The sequence below is a fragment of the Chenopodium album genome, chromosome 1 (assembly GCF_948465745.1).
Source record: "Chenopodium album chromosome 1, dcCheAlbu1.1, whole genome shotgun sequence".
NCBI lineage: Eukaryota > Viridiplantae > Streptophyta > Magnoliopsida > Caryophyllales > Amaranthaceae > Chenopodium > Chenopodium album.
In genome coordinates, this window is record NC_137834.1 from 1,973,204 (window position 1) to 1,981,288 (window position 8,085).

The 8,085-nt window shown below is 34.5% G+C and overlaps 1 long non-coding RNA gene across 1 annotated transcript; it reads left to right on the forward strand.

Moving 5' to 3' along the window:
• Window positions 1–820: 820 nt before the first annotated feature.
• On the forward strand, window positions 821–2,052 carry LOC145639696 (uncharacterized). Its single transcript, XR_014114928.1, has 2 exons — window positions 821–969; window positions 1,066–2,052. It is a non-coding gene; the product is annotated as an uncharacterized LOC145639696 (long non-coding RNA).
• The last annotated feature ends 6,033 nt before the right edge of the window (window positions 2,053–8,085 follow it).

Consider the following 8,085-nt stretch of genomic DNA (forward strand, 5'->3'; position numbering starts at 1 on the left):
GACAGCACTAGTTAAGCTTTGAGGGTTGTACAGATCCCTCACACATATGAAGCTACTAAGATGAGCTCAACTAGCTCATACAAACCACATCGAGTAAGAAAACACTTTCTTTGTTGACCCTTAATTGTTGCAGCGGCCTAGCACACCCACAATCTCGGTCCCTCTTGGATTGAAGCTCCAAATAAGGCTAAGGAGAGCACTTGAAACCCATGGTACTTTTTCTGTTGTGCTATAATGGGACAAAGGGTTAAAATTTAAAATTGAACAACTCTAGTTTACTGGGAAAGATAGTAAGAGAGTCAGCAAGGAGCTCCATGACAGGGTTTTCTCCGAGGTTCAGTCTTTCTCTGTCACATTACTAATGGGACAAAGGGTTAAAAGTGAAGAACTATAGTTAACAAGAAAAGGCAGTAAGAGAATTCTCCATTGTTGGGGGTTCGATTCTCATCACTCCGACCTCATAGTAAGGGTGTTGTGGTGGTTATATCTTCTACTGACAACGAAAGCCGGTAGCTTAGTCTAGAAAGTAGGATTAAAGTCCAACCTGCGCAGGACACACATGACCTCTTAAGTCTTTATACTTCACGTTCTTCTCACTTCCTAACAGAATTCTGAAGACATATGAGTTAAAAAGTAAAAGCAACTTTTCTAATTGATGTCCATCACCAAAAATCTCTTCTATACAAAAAGAGAAGTTCCCATCTCCCTAAGCCAACATAACATACCAGAAAGTTCTACTTACCAATGTAATTACTTACAAGCCTAAATTTAAAGATACGTGAAATAGTGCTCTAACACGTTTTGAGTGCTTTTCAAACCTCTATAAATAGAAGACAAACAGATCCTCATAAACAATAAAGCAAAATAAATTTCAACCAACTTAAGTCCGAAAAGCTTCCTAAGTATCCAAAGACATGGAAAAGACTGTCAAATCAGCACTGTTGGTGCTCCTCTTTGTTATTGCAATTGGTAAACAAAGCTATCTGCTAACATTTCTATTTTACCTTGACTATTCTATAAAGCATTTTTAGTTGCACAATTTAACTGCTTTGTTTGTTTAAGCAGGTTTACCAGTGGGTCAATCGTGTTCCAGCTCATACGACTGCAGAATAACAGGATGCCCCTGTGTTAATAGTGAGTGTAAATGCTCGTACCAAACAACAAATATAAACTCACAAGTGCCACCAAAGCCACCAACAGCAAATATAAACTCACGAGTGCCACCAAAGCCACCAACAGCAAATATAATAAACTCACAAGTGCCACCAAAGCCACCAACAGTAAATATAAACTCACGAGTGCCACCAAAGCCACCAACAGTAAATATAAACTCACGAGTGCCACCAAAGCCACCAACAGCAAATATAATAAACTCACAAGTGCCACCAAAGCCACCAACATCCCATCGAAAGGTGCAGAGTCCCCATCTGCCATGATGGAGCCGAAATATCTGATACACCCCTGAGACAAGATGCTCCCTTTAGAATAAACTTGACTACAATAAGATGCTCCCTCTAGAATAAACATGACTACAATAAGACAGGAACATAAATTGCTATGTAGAATCATGGCAGTTTATTAAGAATTATTACTATCTGTATGTTAAGGTTTATGTAAGCTGGAGGGCTATCTTCAGCAGAATTAATGGCAATCTATGCTCAGACATGCAAGTTTACATTTGCATGTTAAAAGTGCAGTGTAAGATGAAATAACAATAACTTTCTTTGTAAATTCATCATCAGTGCGTCCAGAAATGGCAAATTACCAAAAACTAATCCATACTAATCCTAATTTAGCATTGCGTTGTCAAAGATTGAAAATATTTGGAAGGTAAGCAGTCCATTAAATTAAATATATGCAACCTGAAAGTCTGGAGTTGAGGAGTTCCCTCAAGACTCTTCAATTCTATATGACTTTTGAAGAGTTGGGGAATCACTGCTACAATCCAAAGAAACCAAACATAGCGTCGTATACCTGCATATACTTATTATTCACACTATTATGTGTATTTAAGATATCATTGATATATAGGAATCCAAACTTAGTTGAGCATGTTTTATTTTATGTTAGTATACACACTTCGATTTGTTCTGTCATTCCTAATTGATGATTTTTCACCTTTCTCAGCAAGATTTTAGCAAGGATATGAATCTGCCATCATTTACCATTCATAATTTAAGCAGCTTAATTATTAACCTAAAATCGTTGTTCATAAACACATCAGGATCACTTTAATGATCCTGATAACTTTCTAAAATAACATCCTGGTTCATCTGTAAGGCAATTTTTCCTAAACAGTTCCGGCCAATGTCCTTAAACCTCACCGGTAATTGCACTGCTTGAGTGTATACAGTTCAATGCAGTTCTAAGTCTTTTCTATAAGATTTAAGGCCCCTGCTTATACCTTCCTAAGTCCTAACAAACACAACATAGACTTCTTCTACATACCTTAAACTTAAGTGTCGTCACCTTGCCCGTTATGCCATCAAAAAGCATATGACCAGGTAATCTGGCATATAAGATTATGCTTTGGGGGTTCTGACCTCTGCTACAAATCACATTGGATCTAGCTCAAGGATTTCATGTGTTCAAAGACATCATTCTGGACTTTCTGTTCATTAAATCTCGTATAATCAGTCGCCAAATAAGAAGGATGTACAGTATAAAGACTTGCCTCAAATTTCTCATCATATCATCTTACTCAAAGAGCTTGTTTAGGAAGAAAGCACTTTTCTTAAACTCTAACACTTGTGTAAAACATTACAACAGATAAACGATCACGCCTAATACAATATAGGATTCTGTATATTAGTTCCTGTAAATTTTCCCTTGAACAGGGAAGTTATGCTTTGCAACCAGTAAACAAATAGAAACCTCAAAGATAAATTAATTCAGGGACTTAACCTATTGTCTTGCAGAAATTAAAAGTCCAAAACTTAATTCAAGATATATTGTACAACCAAAGAAGCATTTCCTAAGAGAGTAACCTTCGACAATTAAACATGCTTTTCACAGGAGTCGGGCTCATAATTCATTCCCCACATTAACAATGACAAGTTTACGTTAGGGATGTAACTTTTTTTAGGCGGGAAATAGGACAATATATAAATCACCTAACTTTATAAGGCAAGGTACCAACTTAGCCTAGAAAGAAAACTCCAGCTCCACATGGAATGACACCTTAAATACCTATGTCATATGTTCTTATCACTTGCTAAAATAATGAAGCAAATTTCTACTGAATTCTGCATGCATCTATGGGAATTGTGACAACATGTCTACAAACTGAAGGCAAATAAAGGGAAATCAAAGACCCACAAGCAACTACTGTGTATACTTTTCTTGGCATTTGACAAGAAAGAAATTGTGCTAGGTAGCTGAGAAAATGAACTCACTAAGGCCTCATCAGGTTCCAAAATCAGCTTTATCAAATATTTGCATGTTCTGCCTTCAAAATCCAACCAATTTCTCAATTCCAGTGATATTTTCTATAGCATTTCAAACTCAACAGGATCCAAATTCAGCAAGCAGTATAACAGTAAACAATAGTATCTAATTTGGGTCCATAAATGTACCCTCAAATCCTCTAAACTCCATTCATCCAAGCTCATGATCATTTGCCAAAAGATTGAGTCAGATAGAATAGATAGTGGACCTAAACCAAAGAGCTTATATGTCAACATAAAATTAAGTGACAAGAATTATACTGTCTTGAACCTTATCCTGGAAAAAGCTCTGCTAATGATCTGTGGAGTAGTGATCTGTGATGGAGCAAGAGAGGCCACCTGTGCCCTGTTGTCCTCACTTAAGGCGAATGGAAACTAAGAGCAGAAGTAGGAACAGCAAATCAGTCGCCACCTGGGAATAAGAGACGAATCAAGTGAAGACTAGGATCAACCTAGGGAATGGGAGTTGTAATATAAAAGGGATAGTTGGGAATTAGAGAGAGGCAGGTAGATTGTGGGATAGTCTTGTGAACAAAAGTCACTATTATAGAGAGTTGTAGCCTCAAACTACTAGCTTTGTAAGCCATCTGTTAAAATTAAATCAAAGCGTCAACAGTTCAAACCTTGTTTCTCCTCTAGTCTGTATTATTGTGTGTGAGTGAGTCTGGCAGGTTTGCAATCCATTACATGATCAGCAATGACCTCATGTCATATGAAAGCAAATAGAATTTAAATTGATTTAGGACGAAGCTAGAAATTGTAAATCTTAGGCCATTCCTAACTTCACACAGCAAGCAATAATGACAATCTTAGACTGTAGTACTTAAATAATGCATGATGTGAAAACTTAAAAATAAAAATAACATTCCTTAGTGACGATGTAGACCATGTTTTTTCAGAATGTATTTCATCCATAATTAGGAAAAAAAAAGACAAAAATTTTAGAATATACGGAGTACTTTTCAGCTAAATCAGAGTTAGTTCACTACGAGTATATATGTAAATGAGGTATGTAGCAGAATAATTCACACATGTCTCAATGTCTGTATCAATAAGAGAAATAAAAAGCCCTCAGGAAGTGGATATAAAAGTAAATCAAACAAGCTACATCCAATAACTTGTGAAAAGCACGTAGCATGGGAAAGACTCTTCAGTTTATTCTTTTGGCAGTCTTCCTCTGTCTCATTTGGTAAAGAAAATACACACAACACACCTCCCCCTTCAAAGCAAATTTGTATACTCTTTTATGAACCTTTTTATGTACATTATGCGACTATGCAGTTAACCATTGAAAGTCTTACCAGGTTTAGCACTCTCAAGGGAAGCAGGAACTGATTCAAAGCGACTAACAAGGTGGTCCAGCATAAATGACTGCAAATTAGAGGGATACCCGTGTGTGAATGGAATTTGCAGGTATGGTGAAAACACTGTGGCAAAAGAAACTTATTCAAGGATACCAGCACAACTAACAGACAAGTCCAGTGAATGCGAAGGAACCAAAGTTGAAGCAGAAGCCCATCTTCCATAACATGGCATGCATATGGCTCCTGAAATTATTTCAAAAATAAGAACACTCTATTCAGAAGTTTCTGATTACCAGTAATTAGTAAAGGATGATTGAATAAGGTGAAGTATTTTCAGCTCAATTTTCACTACAATAAAACAAAGAACATTATATGAGATGTAAGGTAATATGGTAATCATATAAGAATTAAAGATGACAACCCTCTTAATCGTCTGAATCCTTTCTAATCCACACACAAGGAGTGCTAACGGGAATGTTCTGTCCCATGTAGAGCAGCTGAAGTATAAAGCAGGTCTCTAATAAATATAATCAGCCTATATCTTTTCAAAACCCATCAACTTCCTATGACAAAGAGGAATGACTAAGAGGAATGACTCAAGTCACTCAACCCTTAACCATCCTAAGTACAAAGGAGATGGACTCCGGTTATAGACTTGTAGGTTACAATCTGGCCAACAACATAATATTTATCCACAATTTAGTTATCCTCTCCCAGTTCAGAATAAAGAATGAAAAGATTGTCAGGAGTATAGTATCCGGTAAATTTTTACAGTTTTCCAATACAAATTCTCAAACTGTCCAATCATACAATGTGACAAAGGCAAAGAAAATGAAATGCAATTGTGCAGATCATTGAAGTATGATTTCGAAAGGGGGAAGACAGCTACTATCAGCATTCATCAGCTGACCCAAAAAGTTGCTTAAATAATGCCTTGATATTGAGTCAATCACAATGTACATTGTAACTAGCTGTTACATCAATCCTATAGACAAGGCTTATTGCTTATTACATTTCAAAATAATTTTGATCTATATATAATGGCTTTTCCCGGTAGTACATTGCATACAAAGAAATCAGAATTGCTTAGTTCTTTAATGAATTTCCAAATTTTTACATGGTAAGCCAAGGTGAGTGGACTTAAAACCTGCTATTCTAAAACCCAATTGTGATCACAAGGACATCATATCATCTAGTTTATCTTATCATCAGAGAGAATACTACCTAAATCTAAGAACATACGACAGTCACTATCATCTTAGAAAAGTAGTACACAATCGTCCTTGCTCCCATTCACCCCGACCCCTCAATTCCTACCTACAATGTCCTTACACCAATAACCAATATCTAATATCAACAACAACAACAACCATAATTGTTGCCTTGATCCCATAAAAGGGGTCGGCTACATAAACCATGATCCTCTCCCTCCAGTGGCAGATCTTGGCCGAAAATATTATAGGGGTCGAGATTTAAATAGTTTACTTCTTGCTCAAAACTGATCACGATACTCCAATATTTTATAAGTAAATATAGGTTAAGTTCATTAACTATTTAATTACAATAATTTAGGGGGGGCTGACCCCGAATGGCCCCGGTGGAAGGTCCCCCTGTCTCCCTCCATTCCCTTCTAACCAAATATCATATTTTTAAGAAATCAGCTCCCATTGCATGTCAACAAAGAGTTCATCATTGTTATGACCATATAATATAGAAACAACTCTGCCAAGAATGCTTACATTGCATTGCTACACCTACAATTTCGCTAACATAGTTAAATTCTAAGGGTATCATCCTCTATAATTGCACAATAGAATATCTAATTTCAAAGTTTAAATTAATTAAGTGTAACCCAAATATCAAAGAATTACGAAGTATAACATTATTTCACAACAAAATGCTTGAACATAATCAAGAATTCATCTTGTTCAGCATCATAATTTCTGAACAAAATTAACATGAGAATTTTTATTTTATTTTTTGGATAAAACCTACGAATGCAATTGAGTCAATTATTAACGAGCACAAACATCATATTGAAAGGCTGAAAGCTACATAATTAAAATTTTAAGGCAATTGTAAAAGACTAAAAGTGCATAATAAACCTTTTTTTTTTTTTTGAAAAATAAAAATTAATCAAATTAATGTACCAAAAAAGGAAGAATTCAATCAGCTAATGTCCAGGTTACTCACCAGATATTGCTACTACGATTCATTTGCAACGAGGAATTTTTCATGTTTGATAGCTAATTGCCTAATTGAGTATTTCTGTACCCAAAAAAGACAGTGTTGTTATAAGTTTGATTTTAAGAAAATGTAAAATTCATTCAAAATAAATGTACTATCTCGGTCCTTTTTTTTTTTTTTTTTTTTTTTTTTTTTTGTATTATTCACCTATTATATTTACTTAATCTTTTTTTTATAATAATAAAAAATGTTATTATATTACGTGTAATTTTTATTACAAATCTAATAGACAATTAGAGATATTAATTGTCAAATTTATATTTTGGCAAATGCGCCGGTCAAACTGATGGATTAAAAAAAAAGGAGCAAATTAGAGGTAGTATGGTCCTTTCAACTAATAACTATTTTCATACAAATTACGACTAAAATAGGGTTTGTTCACTTCAACTTAATTTCAGTTCACTTCAGCTCCAATTAGTTCAGTTCAGCTCCTAATTTCCTTCTCTCGTAAAATATTCATTTCACCTCTATTCAGTTCAGTTCAGTTTAATTCAGTAAATGTAAACAGACCCTAAGTTATAATTTGTTTTAATAAGTTTGAAAAAGTTAAGATAAACAAAATTGGGTGAATAAAACACACTCCGAATAAGTCCAGTAAATGGATCAATACTCTATACGAGTACCATGATACAGTTTTAAGAAAATGTTGAAAGGTAAATTATATACATGAAAAACACAATTATTTATAATCTTACAAGAGTTCAAGCTAATTAATCTCTCTGATTCACTAAAGATACAAATGAATCAAATAATATATAATAAGTAATGATTACATCAAAGAAATTAATGATTAAAGATTATATCAAAAAAATTAACAAACCATAATATCATATCTCTTGATAATAAGATACGATAATAACATTGATTGGTAATATATCATATCTCTTGATACTAAATATTTCATGCATAATAGATGTATAAAAGGAGAAGACAATGTTTAAAAGCTATATCATATCATTTGATTTCTCTATTTATTTCCTCTATAAAAGTATAAATAGAAGGCAGACACATCCTAGGAAAAATAGATTTCCACTAGCTCAAGTCCGAATAGCTTCCAAGTTAAGTATCCAAAGACATGGAGAAGAATG